The sequence below is a fragment of the Vigna angularis genome, chromosome 6 (genome assembly GCF_016808095.1).
Source record: "Vigna angularis cultivar LongXiaoDou No.4 chromosome 6, ASM1680809v1, whole genome shotgun sequence".
Taxonomy (NCBI): domain Eukaryota; kingdom Viridiplantae; phylum Streptophyta; class Magnoliopsida; order Fabales; family Fabaceae; genus Vigna; species Vigna angularis.
Genome location: NC_068975.1, coordinates 10,385,200 through 10,399,630, shown reverse-complemented (window position 1 = coordinate 10,399,630; position 14,431 = coordinate 10,385,200). Strand labels below are relative to the sequence as shown.

General features: G+C 37.1%; 1 long non-coding RNA gene across 1 annotated transcript; it reads left to right on the top strand.

Annotated features, from left to right (window-relative positions):
- Positions 1-5,071: 5,071 nt before the first annotated feature.
- LOC128197426 (uncharacterized) lies at positions 5,072-10,426 on the top strand. The gene is made up of 3 exons (XR_008249965.1): positions 5,072-5,352; positions 7,154-7,254; positions 9,961-10,426. It is a non-coding gene; the product is annotated as an uncharacterized LOC128197426 (long non-coding RNA).
- Positions 10,427-14,431: the final 4,005 nt, after the last annotated feature.

Below are 14,431 nucleotides of genomic sequence, written 5' to 3'. Positions count from 1 at the left end.
CCGGCCATACCTAGACAAGTTCGTAGTGGTCTTCATTGATGACATCCTTATTTACTCCAAGAGCCATGAAGAACATGAGGAACACTTGAGGGTAGTGCTTGGCGTGTTGAAGGAAAAGGAACTGTACGCCAAATTATCAAAGTGTGAATTTTGGATGAAGAGCGTGCAGTTCTTGGGACACGTTGTGTCAGCTGAAGGAATCTCTGTGGACCCGGCAAAAGTACGAGCGGTTTTGGAGTGGGCGAGTCCGCGTTCGGTCACAGAAGTGCGGAGTTTCGTTGGTCTTGCAGGCTACTATAGGCGTTTTATCGAAGGTTTTTCTAAGATAGTAGCACCACTGACGCAGCTTACGCGCAAGGATCACCCGTTCGCTTGGACCGATCGGTATGAAGAGAGTTTTCTAGAGCTTAAGCGGAAGTTGACGAGCGCTCCGGTTTTAGTGATTCCAGACATTGCCAAACCATTTGAAGTTTACTATGATGCCTCTCACCAAGGTTTGGGCTGTGTACTGATGCAAGAGAGACGAGCAGTGGCGTACGCTTCTCGACAACTGAAGATTCACGAGAAGAACTATCCGACGCATGACCTGGAGCTGGCAGCGGTCGTCTTTGCTCTGAAGATTTGGAGACATCATCTGTATAGAGCCACCTTTCAGGTTTTCAGCGATCACAAGAGTCTCAAGTACCTCTTTGATCAAAAGGAGTTAAACATGAGGCAGAGGAGGTGGCTTGAGTTTCTAAAGGATTATGAGTTTGAGTTACTCTACCATCCAGGGAAGGCTAATGTAGTGGCGAACGCCCTAAGCAGGAAATCGGTTCATGTTTCAGTTATGATGGTGAGAGAACTCAATCTGGTGGAGAGCTTTAGAGACCTAAGGTTGCAGTTCGAATTGGAGCCGAACAGTATCAAATGCTGCAACCTCAGAATAACAAGTAACGTATTGGACCGGATCAGAATGAAACAACTGGAAGATGAGGAATTGTTGAAGATCAGAAAAGCGCTCGGCACGGATCAAGCAAAAGAATTCAACGCTGGAACGGACGACTTATTACGCTATATGGGTAGGACGTGCGTTCCTAACGACGACGAGCTGAAGAGAATCATCCTAGAGGAAGGACATCACAGCCGTCTTAGCATGCACCCCGGCATGACTAAGATGTATCAAGACCTTAGGAAGACGTTTTGGTGGCCTGGAATGAAGAGTGATGTCGCTCGTTTCGTGGCATCATGCTTAACTTGTCAGCGAGCGAAGGCTGAACACCAAAGACCAAGCGATTTGCTGCAGCAGCTTGAGATCCCGGAATGGAAGTGGGACAGCATCTCCATGGATTTCGTGACCCACCTGCCACGTACGGTAAGAAACCATGACTCAATTTGGGTGATCGTGGATAGGCTAACGAAGAGCGCCCACTTCCTGGCAGTTAACTTGAAGATGTCAATGACCAATCTAGCAAAGCTTTACATCCGGGAAATCGTTCGTCTACATGGAGTGCCTTCAAACATAATTTCTGACCGAGACACGAGGTTCACATCTCGGTTTTGGCAATCTCTGCAAGGTGAATTGGGGAGCAAATTACAAATGAGTTCAGCTTATCATCCTCAGACGGACGATCAATCTGAGAGGACCATCCAGACGCTCGAGGACTTACTGAGGACGTGCGTCCTAGATCACATGGGCGCCTGGGATGAAGTACTTCCGTTAGTGGAGTTCACCTACAACAACAACTTCCAGTCCAGCATTGGAATGACTCCCTTCGAAGCTCTTTATGGACGTAAGTGTCGCACGCCACTTTGCTGGTTTCAAGAAGGAGAGAACGTATTGACTGGACCCGAACTCATACAACAAACGACTGAAAAGGTGAAGTTAATTCAAGAGAGGTTGAAGACGTCAAGGAGTAGGCAGAAGTCCTATGCAGACAAGAGAAGGAGACCGTTAGAGTTCCAAACTGGCGATCACGTATTCCTTAGGCTGAATCCAACCACAGGAGTCGGCAGAGCTATGCGACCAAAGAAGTTATCCCCGAAGTTCGTCGGACCCTATGAAATACTAAGGAAGATTGGCCCAGTAGAGTACGAGCTAGCCTTGCCTCCTCAATTGTCCAATCTTCATCTGGTATTCCACGTTTCCCAACTCCGGAAATACATAGCAAATCCCTCGCACATATTGGAGCTCGAGGACGTTCCTCTTCGTCAAGACCGAACGTTCGAAATCAAGCCAGTTCGGGTTGAAGACGTCTGTACTAAGTATTATAGCGGAAAAGTCGTTCGTTTAGTGAAGATGGTGTGGGATGAAAAGACGGGCGACACTACCTGGGAAGTAGAGGACGCCATGAAGGACTTGTACCCTCACCTATTTCCTGGTAAGCTTTAATTTTCGAGGACGAAAATTTTTTTTTAGTTAGGGAGAATGTAAGGTCTTGAAAACTTAACCAGCCTCCACCTGTCAAATCATGTTATTAATGCCCAAAAACCCTGTTTAGATTTTATATTAAGAAACGCACCCAACCCCACACTCTGACCACCATTAAATGCATCGCGCCACACGTGCAGTGCCATTAAAACGCACTCACACCCACTCTGCATGCAACTGCCAAGTGTCACGTTGGAACATTCGAAATCGTTAGTGGAATCCAAGTCGCAACAGGAGAATGGACGTTCGTCTTGCATGGGAAGGGAAAATGATTTTCTAAAAAACTCTCTTCCCACTCTTCTGCATGCTTCGTCTTCTTCCCCAAACTTCTGATTTCCAATTCTCTGCCTTCTCTCTAGAAACCTCCATCTTCTCTCTACCATAACTCACTTTCTTCTTCTCCGATCCAATTTCAGAGACCGTAGAAGAGATCCAGACGTCATAAGCTTTCCATCAAACCGAACAAGTTCAAGTTTTGAATCTGGTAAGTTCGTCCCTTAGTCGTTCATTATTAGGTTTCATGCAAAACCAAACCTGGTTACCTGCATTCTCTTTGTCTGAATCAAATTTTGATTCTGTAAATGGTTTTAGTTCGCAAGAGTTGAGTGATCTGAGGATAGAAGTGGTAGTTGGGCGAATCCAGAAATTTCACGTTAGGACGTTCGTTCACGAATCCAGGTAAGGGAAGCTTATTAAGTTTAATTCATGTGTATGTATTGTGCTATATGATGTTATATGAGTTATGAAGCATGAAATCTGTGTTAATTGATCTTTGGTATATGATCTGGATGATGAAATGATATATGAAATTTATGAAATGGGCTATGATATGAGTAGTTAAATGTATGAAAGTTTATACTGAAAAATGAGTTTACTGTGAGTGAGCTTTGAATATGAAATAATATGATAATGAACGTTCGTTATCGAACGGTCCTTGACCGTTCGGTATTCTAGTAATTCCCTTCAAAAACAGAATTCTTTCATTCGGAAAGAATACTGATTTAGGACGAACGCCCTCTTATATTAGTCTTACGTTTGAGCGTTCGGCCAAACGTAGGTGCTCTGAGTGTTATGTGAGAAATTGAGAAGCTTGAAAGATACAAATTTCTATACTTAGTCACTTCTAAATAATTCACTTCCCTATGGTTATCTTATAAATTTCTATTCTATTAATATTTCGCACCAGCGACGGGTCTTGACCCAAAGCGTTCGTTATGAGTGGCGCTCGGTCTTATACCGAACGTTCGTCCTTACACTTGATTACCAAACGTATGTAAATAGCGTTCGTCCAAATATTTAATAAATATCTATTACCGCGTTAGGTCATTGACTGGCGGTTAGTCTCTTTTATTAAATCGTACTCGGTATCAGCATCTAAACGCCTTGCGGGGTATTTATTCTTTTGGATTCGATCTATAGTTAGTATACTTAAATTATTCCTAGTATAATTTGAATCGTTCTAGAATCAGTTCATTTAACTGATTCAAGTGGTCATAACGTCCGTCCTTGGAAAGACGTTCGTTTCCTTCCGTTCAGAAACGAGAACTTCTCTGTATCATGTTAACGTTCGTCCTCATTATGAAGGGGGCTGAACGCTCGTCTTTTTATGAAACTAAAATGGAATATGAAAATGATATTAAGTTGGAAAGTTGTTAAAGATGAACAGTATATGAGGTGAAACTATGGTTGTGGAATTTGGACGAGCGTTCCATGGAGGAACGACTCTGGTATTGAATATTGGGAATTGTATAGTATGACTATGGTAAAGCTACTGATGGCAGTTCATCCTGATGTTCCGTGAGTGCTCGTCCTCACATAGAGGAGGGCAGGTCATGTGTGGGAACGGCAGGAGGTCCTAGTCCTTTTGAGTACTTTGGACTGATAGGGCTAACCTCGGGTGGCAGCTGATGGACGTTTCCAGTTACTACATCACCTGGGTGCAAGAACGCCTGTAGATACATAGAATCATACAGTCCGGATGGTCTGTCTTATGAGAGTTGGAATGAGTGTATGTATTGTGATATTCTTATAAATGTTGATATGTTGAATTGTATGAATGACTTGTGAATTAAATTCAATAAGCTTACCCTGTGTTCTTTCCTTGTATTGTCATTCATACCTGTACGTCCGTCTTGTCTATGCAATGATCATCCGTGTGGATGTGAGCAGACGGAGAGGCGTTGCTTGAAGAAACGCTGGAAGAAGAAAATTTGGAAGATGCCAATCTGGTCGAAGTAGAGGTTAAAGCCGAGCCCTAGAGCGCTCGTTAAGTTTTAGTCTTTAGTATTTTCTATTTAGTTTTTTGGACGTTCGGTAAATGTTTGTAAAACCGTTCGTCTCTGAACTTTGCAATACTGCTGTATGGTATTTATCTCTGTACTTAATCCGTTCGGCTTTAGAGGTTTATTATTAGTGTAAAGACTGCACTGTTTTACTGTTAAATGTAATTAAATTCTGATTATGGTTATTACTGTATTTTGGGATGTTACAATGTCCATGTTACGTAGATGCTAATAATTTCAGATTTGAGATTGAGAAAGTGTAGCTTTCTCATTTTCATCATCCATGACGTATAATTCTCTCTTTTTCCCAACACAGTCTTTTCCTTTTTCCTTTCCATAGTAGCCTCTTTGACCACTTGGCTTCATTTCAAGGAAATGAAACAAAACATGCACATAATTTGAAATTTGTTACGGAGACAATGAATGGAGATTTAGGGACTTGGTTCCTCTTTGATTAGAACCGTCCAAACTATTAGGTTGTTGAAAACAAGTATAAAACGTCTGCCTTCTAGCTTAATGAAATCAACAAAAAAAATCAGAACTATAGAGGAGTGAACGTGAGAGTAATTTGAGTTCTTGGAGAACCATAGAACCTTCACGGGGAGTACGTAGCAGTGGACCGTAGAGTAGCAAGAGTTAGCAAATCTTACCAGGCTTGAGGTAGGGGAGCTGGTCCATTTCTTTTACTCATGTTGGAAAGTAGGGAAATTAATCTGTATATAGACTGTACCTTGAGTTGTTTGTTGGTCCATAAGTTCAGATCTGGATGAATGAATGATGCTTGGTTTCTATCTAATTGTAGCAATACATTTCTATTATAGATATATGATACTATATATGTGTGTCTCGTAACTTATGATATCTTTCAAATTCAAGTAAAGTAAATAAATAATTTTGCATATTACCTATATTGCACCGTGGCCTTATTAAGATGAAGGAATCTCTTCTCCTGAAACCGTGTTAGAAAGGAGGTATACTCTCCTAATTATTTTATTCTACTACTTTTAAATTTTGGTATGTTATGTTTGTTAGCATGTGAAACAACTTATTCTAAGGATGAATAAGAATTTAAAATAAGAAAGACGTTAGATGCCTTTACTGAACATTGTCATAAAGAGGCTCTACTTCTTTATTTTATTAGTTATTCTACACTATATGATTTTACTGTGGGAACCATTATTATGCATTCAAATTTATTTTATTTTATTATTTTATTTGAAAGTTATATTACCTTGCCTCTGCGAGTCCCCACTGATTGGATGTTTCTTTTTATAAACTGTATAAAATGTTATGATGCATGAAAATTATTTTCTAGACTTTGCTCATGTCTTCTTGTTTCTTTTTAACTTATTCTTCTTTCAAACCATTTCTTACTGGTACCGTGTGTGAGATACCATGTCTTGAGAAAATGACTATGTCTACTTTTATACTTAAAGTTTAAACTAAAGTTTATTATATATATATATATATATATATATATATATATATATATATATATTATAATAATAAATAAAACCATGCATAGCAGTCTAGAAATTTTGGCATTTTATTAGTACAAGCTATATCTTTAATTATTGAAAACTGGTAAGTTTTGCAAAGATAGTGGGCAGTAGGTTTAATTTTTTTACATATAAGTTAGATTAGCTGAGATATGTTTGTTTAAATATTTAATTTTAATATTACTTATTTACATTTAGCGTACGGTTAATATTCTTATTTAATGTTAGAAATTTATTTAGTTCTAAAAAGTTGAAACATTTTGGAGTGGACAAATTTCACGTTAAGTGTCAGAAAGTATAAATAAATAAATAAAATAAATTTGCTAACTTTGGTTCTTTTAGATTTAATGAATGTATGACCTTATGCAGTAGGCTTTATATTTTTAATTATTTTATCTTAATTTAATTATGTTATCTGATTATTCACGTGTCATCCTTCGTTAATGTGGAGAAAAATGTACTTTAGTATTATTTATAATAATTATTATATTTCAACCATTTTAGAATTTCTTATCATAGTCCAGATTGATAATATATATATTAAGTTCATACATATTGTTGCGTAACAAAGTCTTCATTAGCAGATTTTAGGAAATTAATCACAATTAGTAAAGGTGATAATTGACAACACGTTTGTTACTATTGACTCACAAGCTACCGATCGGTATCGACTAGCTTCCCATCCGTTCGGTCTTGACAATTGTTGAGCAGAGTTGATGCACAATGAATGTGATAACGACTACCGTTAAACAATTAAGGTTGACATTAATGACCATTAAGAGGTGAATTAATGTCAAATTCCTTTAAACTCTATAAATAAGGGTTTAGGTTTGAGGTAAAGGAGGAAAATCATACTACAATACGCCCTATTTATGTCTTATTAGGATTTCTTTCAATATTTAAACTGTAACAAACAATTCTTAATACAATTTCTAACTTGAGCGTCGGAGGACCTTTTGCAGGTACCTCCCCTTTTTTATAAAGAGGGTGACTAAGCAGCCAATATTGAAGGTGACCGATCGGTCCAAACTGGAAGCAGACAAGCGAAGCGCACCAGTCGAAGGTTAGTGTCTCGGTCTCACAATCTCCACTAAAACAACGTTGTTTTGGACGTGTTTTTGGACTTACGCAGATTATCATATGTTGAGATTCTTGAGATTAATAGAATAGTCTAGATGATTATCTAATTTTATCAAGGGAAGATTTATGCTTTATCTTGGTAGTTAAAAGGAAAAATTCATTTTTGTTTGTGTAAGGCGATAGGTGGATTCGAGTCTTGTCATTTTCTTTTTAGAGGAAATACAAATGTCTTGCCGTAAGTTTCTGACTCGTGCTAAGTATTGTGCTTGGTGAATGAATATTTCTTACCAATGTTTTTACTCGTAAGACCTTAAATAATAGAGGAGATATATCCGAAGCTACATGTGGAGGACGACTCTTATCTATGATCCATTTGACGGACCAATTTTGATATATGTTTATCAAATGTATTGTAGAATAGAACCGAGATAATAAGTCCAATAGCTGCGTGTGAAGGGCCAATGTCCATTAGCTGTGTGTGAAGGGCAAAAACATTTAAGTCAAATATCTAAGTGAGAGGAAGGAAAAACGGAGGGAGACTCGTGTCTATAAATTGTTATACGATACAATATCAGGGGATAACACTTAATGTTATTATTTGATGTTTGAAGTATGAAAATAACTTTATTTATAACTTATGTCTCTTTGTATTTTGGTTAGCTCACCCTACTTATATGACTACGATAATCATATAACTTGTCTCGTTATACTAGACTAGATGATGTTTCAGGTGACATCGGAGAAGTTTAGAGCGAGGATGCGTTGGAAAAAACTCTATGGGATTTTAAAATAAGTATTTTAAGTTGTGGAATGTTATGGTTTGTAATTCTAAACAACTTTTAAGATTCGGTTTGTAATCCAATAATTACTCTTTAAAATTCTTACATTATTATTTTTCGATATAAAATATTATGTGTTTAAATGTATTTAAACATCTTGAAAAAATTTCTATGACACTCCGAGAAGAGGTGTTACATTGACCATATTTTGTAGAAGCCCATTAGAAGGGAAGAATTGTAATTTGGGGTCTATAAACCCTAAATCAGATTTCACTTTCTCCTCTCTCCCTCATTTTCACGTTCTTAGGTTTTGGGGAGCATTGGGTGTTTTCTTCTTCTCCCCCTTTTGGGGGGTTTTAGGTTTTGTGCTCTTTCCCTTTCTTGTAGTGAATGATGTACGTTTTGAATTGCAATTTCAATTTCATTTCTTGCTTTCATTTTAGATTCTAGTTTCGTTTCTTGCTTCACTTTCCAGCTTCCATTTCCATTCCAGTGTTTGAATACATGTCTACTTTGTTTTCCATTTGATTTCTGCATTCCAGCTTTGATTTTCGTGCTGCATTTCCATCCAGTACTGTTTCACGTTTTTGTTGGTTTAATTTCTGCATTTTGATTCTGCACGTTTTCTTGTTGTTGCATTTACTGTTTACCGTTCGATTTTTCAATAATAATGTTCGGTCTCCAACACACTTCAGTGTTAGGACTGTTTGGTCACTATTAGTGTCGCTCGGCCTCTTTAATAATATCGTTCGGTTTCTCATTTTCGATCTAGTTTTCATGTCCACATTTACTTCAATGTTTTGAATTCTGTTTGGTTGTTTTAATTTTTTTTTAATGTTAGCTTAAGTTTGTTTGGTTAGTCATTAGCGAAACTATGTTGTTTCCTTGAGATTTCTAAGTTGGAAGTGTGTAATTTGCTACTCTGCTTGTCATTCTATTAAATCTGATTGTGTTCTTGCAAAGGGTATACACATGTAATTGAGCTAGAGACCAACTGTTTTAAATCTGTGTTGCATTCTAGTTTTAATTTAGTGCATTTCTTTCCATAAAACTCTTCACAACCCCTCCCCCCCCAAAAAAAGTGTTTGACCTAATTCCTGAACCACATTTGGTCCTTGAGAGACGACCTAGAAGTCACTTCCTAGTATTATACTTGTTGAGATTGTTGATAGGGGGAGCACTAGTTTAGCTGAACCCACAATCTCAGTAATATCTGTGTTTTTGAGGATGACAACACATAATTAATAACACATGAGTATTCTGTGTTACATGTTTTGTGATTACATGTTATATGCTTTTGCTTATTGTGATAAATTTGTATAGGCATATTTGTGAACATGATTGTTGTTCATTGCATATCACTGTGTTTAATATGTGATTCTAAATGTGTATGCATGACATAAGTTGATGGAAATGGAAAACCACAAGCACTTTGGTTGAACTTTAATGTGTGGCAAAACAACAGTTTTAAGTCGATTACATTATGGGATGAATCAATTAAAACTCAAGTGTTGGCAAAAACTTTTATCAAGTGTGCTATGAGTTATTTTGAAGAGAAAAGTTTTCAAAAATATGCTAAGTTATTTTACTTAATCGACTGCATGCTATCTGTATTCGACTAAGTTAGTTGTTATTTTGAAAATTGGTTGAATGCTTGACCCAACTACTTTAACGGTCATATTTTTAAATATATTGACCAAGCATTTATTGTGAGTCGATTGTATTAAATGTGCATTCAATTAATAAGCTTGACTGATGTTAGTCTGTTATAACTGCAAGATGTATTCGACTACATTAGTAGCTAAATCGATTAAAATGCATCTGATGTGTGTATTACTATAAATTGACGCTGATCTGAATTATGTAAGTACTTTTGTGCATTTTAACATTTTCATATCTTTTACATAAAGCTATGTGATCTTACAAGAAAGGAAAAGCTCCAAGAACCAAGATTGACCGTGGTGATCAAAGACTTGAGGTTTCTTGAGAAGCAAGGCTTGTTGATTTGAAACATTTGATCAATCTACACAACTAGGTGTATTTTGTGTGATCAGGATTTGCAATCTTTGAAGATTAGCTTGGATTCCCTGTGGTGTTTGCAGGAACAAGAACAGTGTTCTTAACTTTGAGGGTGTCTCAAAGGGATAAACAGTAGAAGAGGGTGTTCTTACTGCTGGTCTTGTCTGCTCATTGCCTATATTTAGATTAGAGGGTTAGAGAGGTGTTTTACACTTTTGACGTGAGGTCTCTATAAAAACCTTGTTGTAAAAACCTTGATCTTTTTAGTGCATTTGCTTCCTGTGGTTGGAAGGACATTGGATGTAGGCAAGTTGGCCGAACCAGTATAAAAATGACCGTTTGAATTCTTTGATCCCTACACTCTTTTATTAAGTCGATTATGCTGTCATTATATTCGATTAAATTTACTATTGCATTACATATCTTTTAACTTGTGATTCAAGAAAAGTGTAAAAGCATCTTATTTTGTGAAATAGTTTTTGAAAGATTATATTTTTACAGTTCACCAATTCACCCCCCTCTTGGTGTGAGAAACTAAGTCATTCTATTTTAACAATACTGCACTTAATTGAGCATTAAATTTGATTCGGGTGCGACCCTCATCACCTGTACAAGTGTATGAAACAACAATTGGAAGACTTTGATATTTTCCTTGATCACATTCCTCTAAAATGTGATACCACTAGTGCTATTAACCTTACTAAGAACCTTATAATGCATTCTAGATTAAAACACACAGAAATTAGACATCACTTCTTAAGAGGTGACATCCAAAAAGGTGATTGTACAATAGAATACATTGACACAATGCATCAATTAGTTGATATTTTCTCTAAGGCATTACCCAAGGATAGATTTTATGACCTTAGAAGAGATTTGGGAGTGTTAGATATGTCTTAGGATTGAAATTCATACCAAAATTGTGTTTTTCATACAACACCATGCAATAATCGATTATGAAAAGGGCATAATCGATTATCTTTAAGTCTCTAGAAACAACTTTTGGTTCGAAAATAATTGATTATTGCATGACATAATCGATTATCTTTAAATGTTCTTAAGAATTTGGGTTACTCATAAACAAATAATCGATTATCTTCATCGATAATCGATTATCAACGATTATCTAGGAACAAAATTTGAACAAATAATCAATTATCATAAGTGATAATCGATTATCAATCGATGCTAGTTCAAAAAATAATCGTTGCAACGGTCAAAAAAAGCTATAAATGGTCATAAACTGCTAGTTTTTAAATCTTATATATAAATACCCATCCAAAATCGATTAAGAAACCCAACTTGCACTCAAACTCTACCAAAATCCAAACAATATCAAGCTTTTCTCTCATTTGCCCTCTATTTTATCTACACCTTATTTTTCCATCTCCTTACTCTTCATGGCAAATTTAAGACGCAAAATGCCTACTCGTAGACGCACTAGTGGTGCATCTTCCTCCCTTCCTCTTGCTTCCAAACCTGCAACACTTGAAGGATGGATCTCTGATTCTGAAAAACAAGTTGAGTTCTCTCACTTTTAAAAGAAGAGAAGAATGATGACAGTCAAGTACGTCAGTTTAGGCTACTACAAATTTTATGGTTTCTAGTTTCCAAATCTAGTATAGCAAAAAGGATGCATTTATCTTAACCTCATTCGGGTTTTCTACTACAATCTTCGTCTTCATGATGGGGGTTGCCACTACAAAGGTCAAAGGTGTTTGCATCATTCTTGATGATGTTATTTGGACTAATGTGGCTATGCTCACCATCTAGAATTACGCAGTCAAGGTACATCTTGGAGTTCCAGAGTTTAATTGTCTTCTTGTTTTCCAGTCATTCCTTAGAAATCCTCAACAACAATCTAGTCACCAATAACTATTGTTGGGAGGTTTCAAGGTGGAAGAAAGGATGATCCATTACTTAATAGTTTGGATCCTATGTCCTCGTGCAACCAATCATGCTCAATGTTTTGAGCAAGATCTTCTGATTATCTATGATATTTTGAACCATATCCACATTGATTGGCCATGTTGAAAGTGTAGAAGTACCCAGCCTACCATCTTCCTTATGCCCTTTCTTATATCCTGTTTTCTTGAATACAAAGGGGTAAATATTGAAGGAGAACAAACCCAATCTATTCAAGTAGTAGGTTTAGAAATTAGGGAAACCACTTTTCATCAAATGGGCTTTGTAGCATGTGGTAATGTCTTTCTCCATAAAGATGAAGAAAATCGAGAAGATGAAGATGACGATATTGATTCTCACATGGCTGAACTAGTAAGATCCATCTCAGTTGGTTCTTCATCCATTCCTTCCTCCTCATCCTTATAGATGGAAGAGTTCTTTGCCAATCTCTCAAGGAAAATTGAAGAGATGAGTTTGGCTCATCAAACCAAGCTTGAAGAACTCATGAAGATGCATCAAACTCACCATGATTATATGTGTGAGCGCTTTGAAGATTTTGATACTAGGCTAGGCAACATTGAGGATCGCTTCAACCTTCAATCTCTAGACCAACCCCTTAGTCCAAATTTCTGAAAATTTGCTACTTTTATGTTTGAATCATTGTTGTCTTTTGTGTTCTCTATTGTACGTTGTAATTCATTTTAAATATATGAATGAAATTTCAAATTTTCTTATAATTGAATTGCATCTTTATTTTGTTGAGGAGGAGAAACTTTTAAGGGGAACTATTTCCTCTTGGAACCTTTTTGTTTATGATAAAAAAAGGGGGAGAAAGCTTTCTAAATAAGAGCTATTATTACTGACATCTTTATGTTGTTTGTAAGGTTGAATCTATGGAGGTAAATAGAAAAGCTATTAACAAGGGATTTTTTATCATCATAAAAAAGGGGGAGATTGTTACCAATGAGCAGCATTGGTGTCCTGAAGCTATTGTTGAAGTTTTGATGATGTTAAAAGCATTTTTATAGAAACAATAGTATAAGATTCATTTTGCATTTGTAAAAGCACTTAGAAGTTTTCATATCTAGCGATTCTTTACGGCAATAATCGATTATCACAATGGATAATCGATTATCATAAGATAAAATATAATGGGATTGCTCGCGCAAATAATCGATTATCACAGAAGATAATCAATTATCATTGTTTGGTTTAATATTGTCTAGGGCGCGCAAACAATCAATTATCACTTAGGATAATCGATTATAACTTTTTCAAAAACCCAATAACGACCTCAAATAATCGATTATCACTTATGATAATGGATTATCACTGACATTTGGGAGCAGGTTTTTTAGTTTCTAACGGCTGACCTATATATACCCTTTACTAAACCCTTGCAAAGATAACTAAGCCATTTTGAGAAGACAAATTTGTTCTGAGGAAGTTCTCAAATCTTAGAGTGCTCAAATAAAGTCTTATCGATAGGAGAAATGATAGAAGCAACTCCACACTTCAAGTGAGAGCTCTTCCAAACTCATAATGGATGCAGCAAGATAGAGAAATGGAGGATGATGCAGGTGCACGCCAAGTGTTTGATGAAAGGTTCAGTGGAGGTTGGATGAGTGTGTAAGGTTTCTCAAGATCAGTCAGCCTTCCAAAGGGGAAGGAAGCTAGAGGAAGGAGTGCGAAATTTACACTATAAGGTGAACTCGAAGCATAGAGATCTAGAGTAATTTCAATAGCACTTCAATATATCTTTCAAGTTGCATTTTACATGGAGATGCACCTCTCTTCTATAGGTGAAGAAAGAGCTCTAAATCTGAATGTACAAAACTCCTAAGATCACTAAAGAAGAGTATTTAAGATGCTACCAAGGTTGGGCTGCAAGTTCCATGCAAAAATCATTAAAAACGTGCGTTTTTCAAAAGCTGAAATCTGGTGCAGATTGGTTGAGCGCAGGCTGACAGTGGTTGAGTGAATTTCAATTCCGGAAGGTGTTAAGACTTCGGCGCTCAGCGCCCCACTTAGGGCGCCCAGGCGGCGTACGAGATCATATGTCGCTCAGGGTCAGCTTAGAAGGCAAGCAGGCGTGATGCGACTCGAGGAAGTGGCGCTCAGCACCCCAAAAGAGGGTGCACAAGCGCGAGACAAGGACTTCCTACGCTGAGGGCTTCAGAAAAAGGGCAGCCAAGCGTGAAACATTGTACTCCGGCACTGAGGGCCCCTAAAATGGCGCTCAGCGTTGCTATGATCTTCTTTTCTGATGCTTTTTCAGCTCTTCCTGAGTTCCAACTCCTTACTACTTCAACTTTTCTTCCAAATCATGTCAATTCCTGTTGAAGACAAGGAAATCTAACATAAAATCATTAGTTTCTAAGTCAAAAAGGGTGATTTTAGTATCTAAATTAAGTATAAAAAAACGGTAAATTCAACCGTTATCACAACCCCAAACTT